The sequence below is a fragment of the Tamandua tetradactyla genome, chromosome 4 (genome assembly GCF_023851605.1).
Source record: "Tamandua tetradactyla isolate mTamTet1 chromosome 4, mTamTet1.pri, whole genome shotgun sequence".
In the NCBI taxonomy this organism is placed as follows: Eukaryota; Metazoa; Chordata; class Mammalia; order Pilosa; family Myrmecophagidae; genus Tamandua; species Tamandua tetradactyla.
Window position 1 is genome coordinate 13912822 of NC_135330.1, and position 18604 is coordinate 13931425.

At 39.3% G+C, this 18604-nt stretch overlaps 1 long non-coding RNA gene across 1 annotated transcript; it reads right to left on the bottom strand.

Annotated features, from left to right (window-relative positions):
- Window positions 1–1579: 1579 nt before the first annotated feature.
- LOC143680052 (uncharacterized) lies at window positions 1580–7797 on the bottom strand. The gene is made up of 4 exons (XR_013174025.1): window positions 7702–7797; window positions 7077–7276; window positions 1863–1966; window positions 1580–1741 (listed from the first exon to the last, which is right to left on the bottom strand). It is a non-coding gene; the product is annotated as an uncharacterized LOC143680052 (long non-coding RNA).
- Window positions 7798–18604: the final 10807 nt, after the last annotated feature.

Consider the following 18604-nt stretch of genomic DNA (forward strand, 5'->3'; position numbering starts at 1 on the left):
AGCCTTCCAGAGGTCCCCACTGGATCCAGTAACAGACCTGTACTCACCATTGAGGTTTCCATAAACTGATGACTCCACCCGATTTTGTATAATTTTGGAGGGTCCTGTAGAACCGGTCTGGTTCTTGGTCCTTGCCTGAGGCAGAGGAACGTCTCTCCAAGGCCTTCCCCTAGGCCGGACCTCAGTTCCGAGGGTGATCCCCAGGACCTGTGGTCACCAGATGTCCCGTTAGGGACGATCTCGCTGGGGCCTCCAAATGTTGTAGGGCGCACCGAGAGAGAGACCACACAAATCAAAACTGCAAGCCAGTTTGTAGTCTTTATTAGCCAGCCAGCAGCTGCTCTCTGAATCCTCTTTCTTGGAGGTTTCTGAGGCAGTCACCAGCCGGCTAACAGACTCCAAATTGGCTTGCAGTTTTTATTTGTGTGGTCTCTCTTTTGGTGCACCCCACAACACTAGGAACTATGGTTATCCCCATTTTCCAGACAAGGAAACCGAGGCATAGAGCACCAAAGTCAGTTTGCCCAAGGCCGAACAGAACCAGGTCTCAAATCCAGGTGGTTTGGCTGGAGCTTCTGTCCCTTAACCACTGCGCTGTACTGCCAGCCTCAGGTGCAGGGAGTCAGGCTGGAGGTCAGGGAATCGAGCCAGGGGAGGAAGGAGCAGGAAAACTGTGCTGTGAGAGGCAGTACAGTTGGGTGACAAGGAGAATGGACAATCTATGGGTGGACAGATTGACAATGAACCGACTGGGCATTTCTGATATAATCTCCCACCCAGTGCCGTTTTTTCTCAACAGGGTTGTGGGAAGAAGTATTAGAGAAGGCGCTTGTAGTTGTTTTCTCCTCTAACCAAATATGGAAATGATCATATATTAAAGCAGGAAGGATGAAAGTTACACTTAGAGAAGAACCCTATCCTGAGATACTGGAGACCAGCAGTGAGAGAGGCTGGGATCAGCCTTCCCTGGAGGAACTGCACGTTCTAGTCCTGGGTTGGGGGCAGTTCAGCTGGTGCAGGGAGAAGCATGAAACTGATCTGCTCTCTGTTCCTCAGTCCTGCTTTTCACCTTTTGGAAGTTGTGGGACTGAACTAGGGCCAGCTCTGAGCCCTAGATGTGTGGTTAAGCGCCACCACCCAGAAATGCTGTCCCAGGAGGACCCCTCCTCCACTGTCCCTGAATAGTCACTAACCAGAGACTTTGTCGCCCTTTGGAGTTATGAAGCACCTCCAAGTCCAAGCGCAGTTTTGCCCCCAAGATGACCATGAGTGTAGGCTGCTTTATTCTAATTTTGCAGGTGGAGAAACGTGGCCAGTATGAGAGAGGTGGCATACCTCCCTGCTCTGTGCCCTAAGCCCCCTCCCTTCACCCATCGCAGTCACCACCTCTGCTGTGCAATTGTTGACTTAAGTGCATGTCTCCCCCAACAGACCACAATGTGTGTGAAGGCGGACAACTTTGTCTTTCAACTGTACTTCCAATGCTAGAACAGCGGGAGATTCCAGGAGCACTAAAGACAAAAGAGCACGCAGAGATTTGGTTCAGAGCCTTTCAGCACTGTACTTGACACAGATCTTGTGTGGTTGGGATCAGTGTGGAGTGAGTGGGGTCGACCTGGCCATACAGGGCACAGTCCTGGGCACAGGAAAGTGGTATCCTTCCCTCTCAGAGCCGCTTCCCTTAAGGACGTATGGCAGGGTCAGTGGGACCCACGAGAAGCAATTGAGTGAGGCTCAGGACCTGGAAAGCACAATGGAGCTGTGAGACCTAAGAATGATTCTGTCACCCCACCCCAGAAGAGAACTAGTAGAAACTGGGACAGCTTGGGGTAGTTTGGGGGAAAGCACAACCATAGACTCACGAGCAGCTGAACTGGAGAGGCATGACGATGAGCGGAGTGTGACTCCATGAGTGGGCAAGAGTGAGCTCAGACCGCAGGTGGAAGCTTCCACTTCAGACTGCTTCCTGGTGTGGGGTTTGGCGTGGCCAAACATAAGCAGAGAATGAATTGCTATTTTTCTATTTAGAGATGACCCAATTCAACAGAAGCAATAGCACAAAAAGGGGTTTTCCAAGGGCATTTTTCTCTCTGCAGCTTTGGCAGCAAGCAGCCCTGTTACTCAGTTATCTTGTATGGAGGGTTCAGCCTCCTTTCACGTGATAGTAACAATAGCCACTGCTTATTAAGACTTTGGTATGCTGAGCGCTTTACACATTACTTAATCAGCACTTCACAAACAAGGAGATAAAATCTCAGGGGAGCCTGGAAACAAGCTAAGTCTTTCAGTAGGCAAGTGGCAGAGTAAGGATTCAAACTCAGGACTCTTTGATCCCAGAGACTTAACCAAGGCATCATACTGCCATGATCTTAAGAGCTTAGCTCCACATTCTCTCCCTGGGGCAGGCCAGCATCAGAGAGAACTTGGGAGTTTCTGTACATGCAGCAGGTGACTTGAGAAAGGGTGCACTCCCTGATTTGATGAGAGGGCTCCTGCCATAGTGTTGAAAGGTAAAATATGGGACTCTCAGTTAAATTGAATTTCAGATAAACAGTGAATAATTTTTTAGTGTAAGTATGCTCCAAATATTTCATGAGACATATTTATACCAGAAAATACTCATTGCTCATCTGAAATTCAAATTTTTTATTTGAAATTCAAATTTAACTGGGTGTTGCTTCCTGTTGAAACAGAGCTCGAAGGATATTAGGGAATGATGAGAAAGAGAGAAAGAAAGGAAGAAAAAAAGAAAGAAAGGAAGGAAGGAAGGAAGGAAGGAAGGAAGGAAGGAAGAAAGAGAGAAAGAGAGAGAGAGAGAGAGAGAGAGAAAGAAAAAGAAAGAAAGAAAGAAAGAGAGAGAGAGAGAGAGAGAGAGAGAGAGAGAGAGAGAGAGAGAGAGAGAGAGAGAGAGAGAGAGAGAGAGAAAGAAAGAAAGAAAGAAAGAAAGAAAGAAAGAAAGAAAGAAAGAAAGAAAGAAAGAAAGAAAGAAAGAAAGAAAGAAAGAAAGAAAGAAAGAAAGAAAGAAAGAAAGAAAGAAAGAAAGAAAGAAAGAAAGAAAGACACAGACGGGTTCAGGGGGTCTGAAGCTTGACTCTACATCAGACATCAGACAACTTTATTCTCAACCAGATCCTGGTTATACACCACAGGATGTCAATACATATGCAGGCATTTCCTGAGGGAGCAAAGTTCTTATCTTTCAGTGTTCTTCATACTTAACATAACCATTTGGGGTAAACATTCTCTTCCTCCCAGACTGCTCTACATAACAATCTCCACATTTACTGCCACCATCCTGAGGCCAGCTGCTTCCAACAAATTCTGTAGGTCTTGTTTTAAACCCTTGGTTCCTACAACTGGGTGCTCTGTATTTTATTTTGCTTAATCTGGCAATCCTACTCCCTGGATTTTGCAAATCCTGATATTGTTAATATCAAGTGAAAGGAAGTTAAACCTTTTTTTATTTTTATTAATAGAATTGATTAACATATAACGTGAACATTCTTAACATATGAACATTCCATACTTGGTGTGCAATCAATGGCTTACAATATCATCACATAATGGTATATTCATCACCATGATCATTTCTCAGAACATTTACATCACTCCAGAAAAAGAAATAAAAAGAAAAAAGAAAAAACTAATACACACCATGCCCCTTCCCCCTCCCTCTCATTGACCACTAGTATTTCCCTCTACTCAATTATTTCAACATTTATTCCCCTACTATTTATTTATTTTTAATCTATATTTTTTACTCATCTGTCCATACCATAGATAAAAGGAGCATCAGAGCTTCTGCCTGGTGAGCTACTGTGGAGATTGTTCAACAGAACTGAATATAAAAACTCAGAAATGGAGAGCACAACACTACCTAACTGTAATAAAATTATGTTAAAACACTGAATGAAGCTGAATGTGACAATGATAGAGGGAGGAGGGCTGGGGGCATAAATGAAATCAGAAAGAAAGACGATAAAGATTGAGATGATATAATCTAGAAATGCCTAGAGTGTATAGTGATAGTGACTAAATGTACAAATATAAAAAATATTTTTGCATGAGGAAGGACAAAGGAATGTCATTACTGCAGGGTGCTGAAAATAGATGGTAATTAATATTTTAAAATCTCAACTTATGTGTGAGACTAAAGCAAAAAATGTTTATTTGGTACAAAATTTATATTTTGACTAGTGCATTTCCTAATAAAACTTATGTAGACAGTTTAATTGAACACCAGAAGTATGTGGAAACTTGGGTCAGACATGAGATTTTTGCTGGGTTGTCCAGAGTGATGCCCCAATGAATCCTAGAGTGATTTGATCAGTGAGTGGAAAAGTATTTGCAAAGTCCCCTTGGGGGAATGGTGAGAACGGGGGAAAAATCAACCTCCCCAAGTTGAAATCTTGATATTCTCAAAAGCAGTGTGGACAACCAAAGCTGTAGGCTGAGCCCCCAGTCTTGGGATTTGTTGATATGAAACTTAACCCCACAAAGGATAGGTCAAACCTACTTAAAATTAGGCCTAAGAGTCACCACCAAGAGAATCTCTTTTGTTGCTCAGATGTGGCCTCTCTCTCCAGCCAACACAGCAAGCAAACTCACCACCCTCCCCCTGTCTACGTAGGACATGACTCCCAGGGGTGTGGACCTTCCTGGCAACATGAGACAGAAATCCTAGAATTAGCTGAGACCCAGCATCAAGGGATTGAGAAAAGCCCGACGACCAAAAGGGGGAAGAGTGAAATGAGACAAAGTGTCAATGGCTGAGAGATTCCAAACAGAGTTGAGAGGTTATCCTGGAGGTTAGTCTTACACATTAAATAGATATCACCTTGTTATCCAATATGTAATGGAGAGGCTGGAGGGAACTGCCTGAAAATGTAGAGCTGTGTTCCAGTAGCCATATTTCCTGATGATGATTGTATAATGATAAAGCTTTCACAATGTGACCGTGTGATTGTGAACACCTTGTGTCTGATGCTCCTTTTATCTACCTTGTCAACAGTTGAGTAGAACATATGGAATAAAAATAAATAATGGGGGAACAAATATTAAAATAAATTTAGTTTGAAATGCTAGTGATCAATGAAAGGGAGGGGTAAGGGGTATGGTATGTATATATATTTTTTCTGTTTTCATTTTATTTTTCTGTTGTCTTTTATTTTTGTTTTCTGAATTGATGCAAATGTTCTAAGAAATGATCATGATGATGAATATGCAACTATGTGATGATATTGTGAACTACTGATTATATATGTAGAATGGAATGATCATTAAAAAAAAGAAGCATCAGAACAAGGTTTTCACAATCATACAGTCACTTTGTGAAAGCTATATCATTATATGATCATCTTAAAGAAACATGGTTACTGGAACACAGCTCTACAGTTTTAGGCCCTTCCCTCTAGTCTCTCTAATACACCTTAAACTAAAAAGATGATATCTATATAATGCATAGGAATAACCTCCAGGATAACCTCTCAACCCCATTTGAAATCTCTCATCTGCTAAGGTTTTACTTTGTCTCATTTCTCTCTTTGCCCTTCAGTCAGGAAGATTTTTTCAATCCCTTGATGCTGAGTCCCAACTCATTCTAGGATTTCTGTCCCACATTGCCAGGGAAGTTTACACCCCTGGAAATCATGTCCCATGTAGAGACGGGGAGGGCAGTGAGTTTTTTTGCTGTGTTGGCTGAGAGAAAGAGGTTCTCTTGGGGTTAACTCTAAGGCTTAATTTTAAGTAGGGGAAACTGAACCTTTGATACAAGAAAGGAGAATTTGTCACCCCTTCCCATCCTCTCCTGTGCACCATTCACATCCCCTGGACAGAAGGCTTTTGGGTGACAGTAACATCAGAAGTCAGCCTGAAGGTCTTTGGAGAGCACTTTGCTTGTCTTATAGGCATTTAGGACTCCTCCGATGCTTCAGAGCTTCTAACTCTCAGGCTAGTGGTCCCTGCTCTGTAGTGTATCCATCCCACAGCCAGACCAAAGCCCAAGCCTGAACCTGGACCTCCGTGGAGTGAGGGATCTGCTTTATGTCTGTTTGGAAGCTTCCTGATGACTTAATATATGTGCTTACAAAGAATCTTTCTCCCGTGTGAAGAAAATGGCAATGGGTGTAAATAATTATAGATACTGTTTGCCTGGCATTCACTGTGGGCCTCATAAGAGTTCTGAGAGATACACATGATGATCCCCAGTTTTGCAAATGAGGGACAAAGTTCAGAGAAGTCGCCGAATTCACCTCAAGCCCCACAGGCCCAAGAGGCAGAGCCAGGACTGACTCCAGCTGACTGCTGCCCCTGGACTCTCCTGGAAAGTCTCACCAGCCTGGGGCACCTGCCAGGGGAGTGTGAGAACTGTAAATCCACAGTGGGAGGAGCAGGGGGACCTGCTGCCACACAGGAAGCAAACGTGGCTGCTGGAGAGACGGAAATGCTAGAGCAGCCAGCTCTGTGGTCAGTCAGAAAACAACACCTTCACGGGTTCACAGCCAGTTTCTGTGACGTCCCAAAGTATCAATTATTAAAGCTACGTGCATTCCCAAGGACAGTTTAACACTAATATAAATATTTCAGAGTGAACTGAAAGCAGTATGTTATGTAAAATGGCCAAAATTTGGTTAAATCATGATTAAACCATATTAGCAAGAAAAGTACCAAAATAATCTTGTATGTTTTTAACCTGAATTTAGAAGCTCTCTATCTCATGTTTTAAAATAATGCTTCACTATTTTACAAAATCATATCCATAAGAAAGCTGGCTACTATGCTTGCTTTAGGGTCACTTTTACAGAACATACTCTGTTTTGAAAAACAAACAACTATTAAAAATGTATTTTACAATTTAAATTAGATATGACAATACTGTCATAGTTTAAAGTAAGTAACAACCATTTCTTGTTTTGAGGTGACAGATTTCCTCCTGGAAATATACAAGCATTCTATTCTTCCTTAATTTTCTCTCAATACTCTGGAATCTCTCAATCATCTCCCATATTCTGCCTTCCAGGAGACAGAGTCCTGAGGTCTGAGAAATCCCACTGTTTTCTGCTTTCAATTTTACTCACCAAGTAGAAGGAAGAAAATACTGGATATCATTCACAACTACTCAGCTTTTCTTGCTCAGGACATGCATTCATTCATTCATTCACATGTTTTATGGGTCTATAATACCATGTACTGGGCACTGTTCTCATGCTGGAATAGTGCAGTGAACAGAGCAGACAACTTCCTGTTCTTATGGTCCTTAGAATTTGGTGTACAGACCCTGTGGAAATAACAATAATAATAAATCAGAGTAAGGAGATAGAGAGTGCAAGATCAGGGGTCGATGCCTTACAGAGTGGACAAGGAAGACCTCTCTGATGAGGACATTGAGTAGATCTTAAGGAAGATCTGGGGGAAAGGCCTTCCTTGAATGCAAAGGCCTTAAGACAGGAGTATGCTTGGGGTATTCCAGGGACAGTGATGTGGCTAGTGTGACAGGAGTGGAACAGGGCAAGGGAAGAGAGGTAGAAGAAGGCATCAGAAAGGAAGTCAAGAATCAAGTCATGTAGAGTCTTTGTTATGGGTTGAATTGTGTCTTTTAAAAAGATAAATTCAAATTCTGACACCCTGTCCCATGAAGGGGGAAGTTGGGCACAGATAGAGAGATGAAGGGAGAGCACGTGTGACAACTGAGGCAGAGAATACCAAGGATTGCTGGCAAACCCCAGAAGCTGGAAGAAGCAAGAAAGGATTCTCCACTGCAAGTTTCAGAGGAAGCATGGCCCTGTCGTTACCTTGATTTCAGACTTCTAACTTCTAGAACAGTGAGACAATAAAGTTCTATTGTTTTAAACCACCCAGTTTCTGATACATCGATGTGGAACCCTAGGAAACCAGGACAGTCTTGGAGATCCTAGAAAGGACTGCATTTTATCCTAAGTCATATGGGAAACCACGGGTGAGCAGAGGAATAATGTGTTCTGACTTATGTGTTAAAGGGGTCATTCTGATGGACTGTGAAGAATGAGTTATAGGGGACCAAAGTAGAAACAGGAATATTAGCCAGGTGGACATTGTCATAGTCCAGGCAAGAGATGGTAATGGTGAAGGTGGTGACAATGATGAAAAGTGATCAGTTTCTGGGTAATTTTTCTAAGATAGAGCCAAAATGATTTGCTGGTGGATGGAAATGGAATATGAGAGGGTGGAGTTAAGGAAAATCATGATTTTATGGCCTGCAAACTGAATGACTGGAGTTGCAATTTACTAAAATGAAGAGGACAGGTGGAGAAGTGGGTACAGGGTATAGAGTCAATAGTTTAATTTGGCACATGTGAAGTTTCAGATGCCTATTAGACATCCTCATTGAGATGCTGAGTAGGTGTCTGCATATACAAGGCTGGAATTCAGGAAAGAGAGAAAAGTTGAAAATAAAATAGTATATTTTAAACCAAAAGATTAAATGAGATTGCCCAAAGAATCCATGTAGATAGAGAAAAAAGTAACTCTAAGGACTGAACCCAAGACATTCTAACATTTATAGAGAGGAGAGATGTACCAGAAGGAGCAAAGGAGAAGCCCTGAATAGCAAGAAAACTGAAAGAGTGGAATCCCAAAGGTCAACTACTTTCTATTTCAATATAGTTTCTCTTTCAATTTCTCTCTCCAGATGTTTCCCAATGGGGTGACCCAGAATTTTTCACTGATCTCATTCTACTCCATCCAGGTTTCTTCCCATCTAAAGATAGTTTCCCTCCATATCTTCCCAGAAACATTGGTTTGGTCATTTCCAGAAACATGAAGCACAAGAGTGAAATTGTTTGATTGAGGATGAAACATTTGCTCCAGAACCACCTTGTTTTGGTTTGTTAATACTGCTGGAATGCAATATACCAGAAATGGAGTCGCTTTTAAAGAGAAACTTTGTTGCAAGTTTACAGTTCTAAGGCCATAAAAATGTCCAAACAAAAGCATCCAGAAGAGGATACCTTGACTCAAGAAAAGTCGATGGATCCAAAACACCTCTTTCAGCTGGGAAGGCATGTGGCTGGTGTCAAGATTGAGCTGCGTCAAGATTGGCAAACAAGTTTCAAACTGTGAGCCAAGTGAGAAAAATATCTTACATGCAATTATGGTTGTCTGTTGGAATCCTTACTTATTCTCTTGTTAATTTTCATAGTTTGTTGCAGATTCCTTTGGATTTTCTGTGAGTAGTGATATGGTCTTTGTCTTTCCTTTTTAATACACATACAACTTATCTCTTTCTCATCTCTCATTGCTTTTGCCAAAATACCAGCTAATTAGTGAATAGTAATAGTGATTGGTGAAATTCTCATTTTATTCTTGTTTCAATGCTTCTAAAGGCTCAACATTCAAGTATGATATTTTCTGTAGTTTCCTATAACTTTTTGAACTTATGAATGAGTTTTGGGTTTTACCAAAGATTTATATTATGTATTCTGAGAAATAGATCTTCTGACATATTTCATTTAGAATCTTTCAATTATATAAATGATACCAGTCTATAATTTTCTTTTCTTGTCTTTTCATGATTTCTGTTTCAAGGTTCCTTCAAAACATGTATGTCCTCCTCTTTCCACATGTGCTATGGGTTTCTCATCATTTCTCATTCACAGAAATTATCTTCCTTCTGAGCAAAGACTTGTACCATAATACATTTGAAAATATTTCATCTAAAAATCATTTCTGTGTTTTAATAAAGAAAAGTTCATGTGGGCTCATTTTGTTCCTTGACAAATGTCCTTTCTTAAACTCACCATTATTTCAGTGGAGTCAGAGAAAAGAGGGCATATAAAAACAAATAATCAGACTTCTGGTTCCAGACAAGATGGAGTAGACTCATTTCTTCCTGTTTCCCACCAATTACAGATAAAAACCTTGAACATCATATATAAAGTGAACATAAAAAATTCTTAAAAGTAGGGAGAAGAAGGACTGGCTAGGAACCTTCCCAAGGAACAACATGTACCTACTTTGGGTGGGGTTTTTTTTCTTTTTTTTTTTTTTTGGTGGGTTTTTTGCTTGTTTGTCTGTTTTTTGCTTCCTATATGTTCTAGACTGTGTGTAACAAAGAAATTCCAAAGAACTTGGAAAGGGACAGTCTAGAAAAAGAGAAACTTTTTCCACAATAACCACTTTATTCTAGCCAAATACCATGAGAAAAGGCATTACCCATCCCCACCATCCTTCAGTGAAGGTCGAGTGGTGAACCAAGACTCCCACCCACCTCTGGCGAAAAGCATTCTTTCCCCTGCCTGCTTGGGATAGTGTCAAAGAAGGTTGGATGGGGAATCTGGAATTTTACAATTGTTTGGCAGTAATAGGATGGTTTTCTCCCATCCCATCCCTACAGTGTCCCAAATCACTCATCAAGCCAAGAACCAGGAAATTCTCAACTTGAATTTTAAAACACAACCAAAGCCAAGGTGACACAGATGTGGGAATCATCTGAAAAAAAAAGTTAAAGTAGCATCATATAAATACTTCAGTGATCAATTATGAACACAATTGAAACAAATAAAAAAAAGAAAGTCTTAGCAAATAAAATAGAAGATATTTAAAAACCTAAATAGAAATAGAATTAACTAATATAATAACTGAACTAAAAAAATTCATTGGATGATCTTAATAGCAGAATAGAGATAATGAAGGAAAGAATCACTGTACTTGAAGATAGCACAATAGAAAATACCCAATCTAAACTACAGAAAGAAACTTATTCTTTAAAAATTCAAGTAACCCACAAGATTTCCAGGAAAGTGAAGTAGAAGAATAAAAAGCAGATGGTGCAAATAGAAGACAAATAATAAAATGCCAGCCCTAAACATATCGATGATTACACTAAATGTAAATGTTCTAAATACATAAATTTAAAAACAGAGATTGACCAAGTGGATTTCTTAAAAATGACCTACACATATACTGGATACAAGAAACTTATTTTAAATATAATGATATAGTTCGGTTGAAAGTAAAGGATGTTCAAAATAGACCATGAAAACATTAATAAAACAAAAGCAGAAGTCACTATATTAGTATCATATGAAATAGACTTCAGAGCAAAGAAAATTAACAGGTGCAAGAGGGATATTACATAATGATAAAAGAGTATCCACCAAGAAAACATACTAATGCTAAATGTGTATGTACCAAATAACAGACCTTTCAAGTACATGAAGCAAAAACTGATAGACCTGAAAGGAGAAATAAAATTTCTATTGGATATTTTCCTAGGAGTAGAGTTGCTGGGTCACATGTAATGAATAATATCCAGTTTGATAGACATTGTCAAAAAAAATGTTCCAGTTTCCCATGGCGCCTGCGCACTAGGCTGCCACTCTTTGCCGTTACCGCTATGTGTGAGGCGTGTGTAGAATAATGTTATTGCCCAGAGGAGCTGAGGGGCCCGGAGTTAAACTGCAGCGGCAGCTTCGACGACGACAGCGACGATGACGACGACGACGGGGTGGGGGGAGGACAGCGTGCTTAGAGACTCACGGGACGCAACGCGCCCCGCCTCCCCCATCCAGTCCCTCTCCCAGCGGTGAGGGGTAAAGAATCAGTGTTGAGAGAAGATGGCAGCTTAGTAAGACGCATGGGTCTTAGTTCCTCCTCCAGAACAGCTACTAGGGGAGTAGAAATGATACAGAACAGCTCCCAGAGCCATGACAGAGATCAAGAACACAGCGTACCCCATTCTGGAATGGCTGACTGGCTGGGAGAACCCGCTCCGGTGAGATCACCAAGGGGCGTGGGCTTCTCCGGGCCAAGGAGGCAGGTGGCCGGAGTCCCTCCCTCCCTCCTTCCCAGGCCGGCTGGGAGAATTGGACAGGCGGTCCCCTCAAGCCGTGGCGGCTGGCGCCCCCCCATGCGCGGCCCCCCAGACCAGCTGGGAGAATTGGATCGGAGATCCCCAGGCCACGGAGAACGGTGACCGGGATCCCTTCCAAACACGTGGCTTCCCAGTCCGGCTGGGAACGGTGCACTCCCCTGGGCCACGGTGGCTGGACCCTCCCATCACGCTTGGTGCCCCGGGCCGGCTAGGAGATTTGGACGGGCGCTCTTCCAAGCTGCTTCGGCTGGCGAACCTCCCCCACGGCGAGAGTTTTCCAAAGTTAAAGGACCCACAGCACCTTTTACTGGTGGGACCCGCAGACAAACCAGTGCCATGAGCACCACCTACTGGGCAGGATAAGAAAAACAGAACCCAGAGAGTTCACAGAAAAATCTTTCAACCTGTTGGGTCCAACACCCAGGGAAATCTGATTAAATGCCCAGACGCCAGCAGAAGATAACGGATCACACTCAGAAAATTGAAAATAAGGCCCAGTCAAAGGAACAAACCAATAGTTCAAATGAGATACAGGAGCTGAGACAACTAATGCTGAATATACGAACAGAAATGGAAAACCTCTTCAAAAACGAAATCAATAAATTGAGGGAGGACATGAAGAAGACATGGGTTGAACAAAAAGAAGAAATAGAAAAACTGAAATAACAAATCACAGAACTTATAGAAGTGAAGGACAAAGTAGAAAAGATGGAAAAAAACAATGGATACCTACAATGATAGATTTAAAGTGCCAGAAGATAGAATTAGTGATTTGGAGGATGGAACATCTGAATTCCAAAAAGAAACAGAAACTATAGGGAAAAGAATGGAAAAATTTGAACAGGGGATGAGGGAACTGAAGGACAATATGAAGCACAAAAATATACGTGTTGTGGGTGTCCCAGAAGGAAGAGAAGGGAAAAGGAGGAGAAAAACTAATGGAAGAAATTATCACTGAAAATTTCCCAACTCTTATGAAAGACCTAAAATTACAGATTCAAGAAGTGCAGCGCACCCCAAAGAGAATAGACCCAAACAGGCATTCTCCAAGACACTTATTAGTTAGAATGTGAGAGGTCAAAGAGAAAGAGAGGATCTTGAAAGCAGCAAGAAAAAATCAATCCATCACATACAAGGGAAACCCAATAAGAATATGTGTAGATTTCTCAGCAGAAACCATGGAAGCTAGAAGACAGTGGGATGATATATTTAAATTACTAAAAGAGAAAAACTGCCAACCAAGACTTCTATATCCAGCAAAATTGTCCTTCAAATATGAGGGAGAAATTGAAATATTCTCAGACAAAAAGTCACTGAGAGCATTTGTGACCAAGAGACCAGCTCTGCAAGAAATACTAAAGGGAGCACTAGAGTCAGATATGAAAAGACAGAAGAGAGAGATATGGAGAAGAGTCTAGAAAGAAGGAAAATCAGATATGATGTACATAATACAAAAGCCAAAATGGTAGAGGAAAATATTATCCAAACAGTAATAACAGTAAATGTTAATGGACTGAATTCCCCAATCAAAAGACATAGACTGGCAGAATGGATTAAAAAACAGGATCCTTCTATATGCCGTCTACAGGAAACACATCTTAGACCCAAAGATAAACATAGGTTGAAAGTGAAAGGTTGGGAAAAGATATTTCATGCAAATAACAACCAGAAAAGAGCAGGAGTAGCTATATTAATATCCAACAAATTAGACTTCAAATGTAAAACAGTTAAAAGAGACAAAGAAGAACACTATATACTAATAAAAGGAACAATTAAACAAGAAGACATAACAATCATAAATATTTATGCACCGAACCAGAATGCCCCTAAATACATGAGGAATACACTGCAAACACTGAAAAGGGAAATAGACACATATACCATAATAGTTGGAGACTTCAATTCACCACTCTCATCAATGGACAGAACATCTAGACAGAGGATCAATAAAGAAATAGAGAATCTGAATATTACTATAAATGAGCTAGACTTGACAGATATTTATAGGACATTACATCCCACAACAGCAGGATACACCTTTTTCTCAAGTGCTCATGGATCATTCTCAAAGATAGACCATATGCTGGGTCACAAAGCAAGTCTTAACAAATTTAAAAAGATTGAAATCATACACAACACTTTCTTGGATCATAAAGGAATGAAGTTGGAAATCAATAATAGGCAGATTGCCAGAAAATTCACAAATACGTGGAGGCTCAATAACACACTCTTAAACAACGAGTGGGTCAAAGAAGAAATTGCAAGAGAAATTTGTAAATACCTCGAGGCAAATGAAAATGAAAACACAACATATCAAAACTTATGGGACACAGCAAAGGCAGTGCTAAGAGGGAAATTTATTGCCCTAAATGCCTTTATCAGAAAAGAAGAAAAGGCAAAAATTCAGGAATTAACTGTCCACTTGGAAGAACTGGAGAAAGAACAGCAAACTAATCCCAAAGCAAGTAAAAGGAAAGAAATAACAAAGATTAGAGCAGAAATAAATGAAATTGAAAACATGAAAACAATAGAGAAAATCAATAAGACCAGAGTTGGTTCTATGAGAAAATCAATAAGATTGATGGACCCTTAGCAAGATTGACAAAAAGAAGAAGAGAGAGGATGCAAATAAATAAGATCAGAAATGGAAGAGGAGACATAACTACTGACCTCACAGAAATAAAGGAGGTAATAACAGGATACTATGAACAACTTTACGCTAATAAATACAACAATTTAGAGGAAATGGACGGGTTCCTGGAAAGACATGAACAACCAACTTTGACTCAAGAAGAAATAGATGACCTCAACAAACCAATCACAAGTAAAGAAATTGAATCAGTCATTTAAAAGCTTCCTAAAAAGAAAAGTCCAGGACCAGACGGCTTCACATCTGAATTCTATCAAACATTCCAGAAAGAATTAGTACCAACTCTCCTCAAACTCTTCAAAAAAATCGAAGTGGAGGGAAAACTACCTAATTCATTCTATGAAGCCAACATCACCCTCATACCAAAACCAGGCAAAAATATTACAAAAAAGGAAAACTACAGACCAATCTCTCTAATGAATATAGATGCAAAAATCATCAACAAAATTCTAGCAAATCGAATCCAACAACACATTAAAAGAATTATACATCATGACCAAGTAGGATTCATCCCAGGTATGCAAGGATGGTTCAACATAAGAAAATCAATTAATGTAATACACCATATCAACAAATCAAAGCAGAAAAATCACATGATCATCTCAATTGATGCAGAGAAAGCATTTGACAAGATTCAACATCCTTTCCTGTTGAAAACACTTCAAAAGATAGGAATACAAGGGAACTTCCTAAAAATGATAGAGGGAATATATGAAAAACCCACAGCTAATATCCTCAATGGGGAAAAATTTAAAACTTTCCCCCTAAGATCAGGAACAAGACAAGGATGTCCATTATCACCACTATTATTCAACATTGTGTTGGAGGTTCTAGCCAGAGCAATTAGACAAGAAAAAGAAATACAAGGCATCAAAATTGGAAAGGAAGAAGTAAAACTATCACTGTTTGCAGATGATATGATACTATATGTCGAAAACCCGGAAAAATCCACAACTAAACTACTAGAGCTAATAAATGAGTACAGCAAAGTAGCAGGTTACAAGATCAACATTCAAAAATCTGTAGCATTTCTATACACTAGTAATGAACAAGCTGAGGGGGAAATCAAGAAACGAATCCCATTTACAATCGCAACTAAAAGAATAAAATACCTAGGAATAAATTTAACTAAAGAGACAAAAAACCTATATAAAGAAAACTACAAAAATCTGTTAAAAGAAATCACAGAAGACCTAAATAGATGGAAGGGCATACCGTGTTCATGGATTGGAAGACTAAATATAGTTAAGATGTCAATCCTACCTAAATTGATTTACAGATTCAATGAAATACCAATCAAAATCCCAACAACTTATTTTTCAGAAATAGAAAAACCAATAAGCAAATTTATCTGGAACGGCAGGGTGCCCCGAATTGCTAAAAACATCTTGAGGAAAAAAAACGAAGCTGGAGGTCTCACGCTGCCTGACTTCAAGGCATATTATGAAGCCACAGTGGTCAAAACAGCATGGTATTGGCATAAAGATAGATATATCGACCAATGGAATCGAATAGAGTGCTCAGATATAGACCCTCTCATCTATGGACATTTGATCTTTGATAAGGCAGTCAAGCCAAGTCACCTGGGACAGAACAGTCTCCTCAATAAATGGTGCCTAGAGAACTGGATATCCATATGCAAAAGAATGAAAGAGGACCCGTATCTCACACCCTATACAAAAGTTAACTCAAAATGGATCAAAGATCTAAACATTAGGTCTAAGACCATAAAAAGTTAGAGAAAAATGTAGGGAGATATCTTATGAAACTTACAATTGGAGGCGGTTTTATGGACCTTAAACCTAAAGCAAGAGCACTGAAGAAGGAAATAAATAAATGGGAGCTCCTCAAAATTAAACACTTTTGTGCATCAAAGAACTTCATCAAGAAAGTAGAAAGACAGCCTACACAATGGGAGACAATATTTGGAAATGACATATCAGATAAAGGTCTAGTATCCAGAATTTATAAAGAGATTGTCCAACTCAACAACAAAAAGACAGCCAACCCAATTACAAAATGGGAAAAAGACTTGAACAGACACCTCTCAGAAGAGGAAATACAAATGGCCAAAAGGCACATGAAGAGATGCTCAATGTCCCTGGCCATTAGAGAAATGCAAATCAAAATCACAATGAGATATCATCTCATACCCACCAGAATGGCCATTATCAATAAAACAGAAAATGACAAGTGCTGGAGAGGATGCGGAGAAAGAGGCACACTTATCCACTGTTGGTGGGAATGTCAAATGGTGCAACCACTGTGGAAGGCAGTTCCTCAAAAAACTGAATATAGAATTGCCATACGACCCAGAAATACCATTGCTAGGTATCTACTCAAAGGACTTAAGGGCAAAGACACAAACAGACATTTGCACACCAATGTTTATAGCAGCGTTATTTACAATTGCAAAGAGATGGAAACAGCCAAAATGTCCATCAACAGACGAGTGGCTAAACAAACTGTGGTATATACATACGATGGAATATTATGCAGCTTTAAGACAGAATAAACTTATGAAGCATGTAATAACATGGATGGGCCTAGAGAACATTATGCTGAGTGAGTCTAGCCAAAAACTAAAGGACAAATACTGTATGGTCCCACTGATGTGAACCGACATTCGAGAATAAACTTGGAATATGTCATTGGTAACAGAGACCAGCAGGAATTAGAAACAGGGTAAGATAATGGGTAATTGGAGCTGAAGGGATACAGACTGTGCAACAGGACTAGATACAAAAACTCAAAAATGGACAGCACAATAATACCTAATTGTAAAGGAATCATGTTAAAACACTGAATGAAGCTGCATCTGAGCTATAAGTTTTTTTTTGTTTGTCTGTTTGTTTGTTTGTGTCTCTTTATTTTACTATTATTATTTTTTTTATTTTTTTCTCTATATTAACATTCTATATCTTTTTCTGTTGTTTTGCTAGTTCTTTTCCTAAATCGATGCAAATGTACTAAGAAATGATGATCATGCATCTATGCGATGATGTTAAGAATTACTGATTGCATATGTAGAATGGAATGATTTCTAAATGTTGTGTTAATTTCTTTTTTTTCTTTAATTAATAAAAAAAAATGTTCCAAGTAGTACCAATTTATAGCATATTAAGAGTTCCAGTTGTTCCACATCCTTGTTAACACTGTTATTTCTTGTCTTTTTTCATTTTAGCTCTTATGGTCGGTGTGTGTGATATTGCATTATTGCCAATTTGCATTGCCTTATTATGTAATGAAGTTGAATGCCTCTTCATATGTTTATTGAGCATTTGTATGTTGTATGTTCCTTATCACTCATTTTGAGATATTTTCTAATTTCCCTTATAATTTTTTCATGGATTATTTAGAAGCATATTATTTAACTTCTGAAGATTTTGGACTTTTCTACATGTTGCTGTTATTCAACTCTAATTTGATTCCGTTGTAGTCAGAGAATATATAATATATATCTGCCTCAGTGAACATACCATATGTGCTGAAAGAGTATCTATTCTTCAATTGTTGGGTATAGTGTTCAGTATATATCAATTAACTGAGATTGAAAATAATATCCAGATAAAGTACTGATTTTTTTGTACTGATTTTTTGTCTGGTTATACTGTCAGGTAAAAGAATGCTAAAATCTCCCACTATGGTTGTGGAGCTGTCTATTTCTTGTTATTTTCTAATTTTGCATTTTATATTTTGAAGATCTGATTTTTTTTTGTCTGGTTATACTGTCAGGTACCAAAAGAGTGCTAAAATCTCCCACTATGGTTGTGGAACTGTCTATTTCTTGCTTTTTTCTAATTTTGCGTCTTATATTTTGAAGATCTGTTATTAGTAATACACACATTTATGATCATTATTATTCACAATAAATTGATTCCCTTATCCTTGGGAAATGGCCCTCTAGGTCTCTTTGCCATAAGATCTACTTTATCTGATATTAATATAGCCACTGTAGCCTTCTTATTGATCCATTTACTTTCAGGCTATCTGTATCTTTATATTTAAAGTGCTCTTCTTATAGTTAAGGATAGTTGTTTTGTGGCTTTTGACCCATTTTGACAATCTTTGCCTTTTAATTAGAACACAATTATTGATATAGTTTG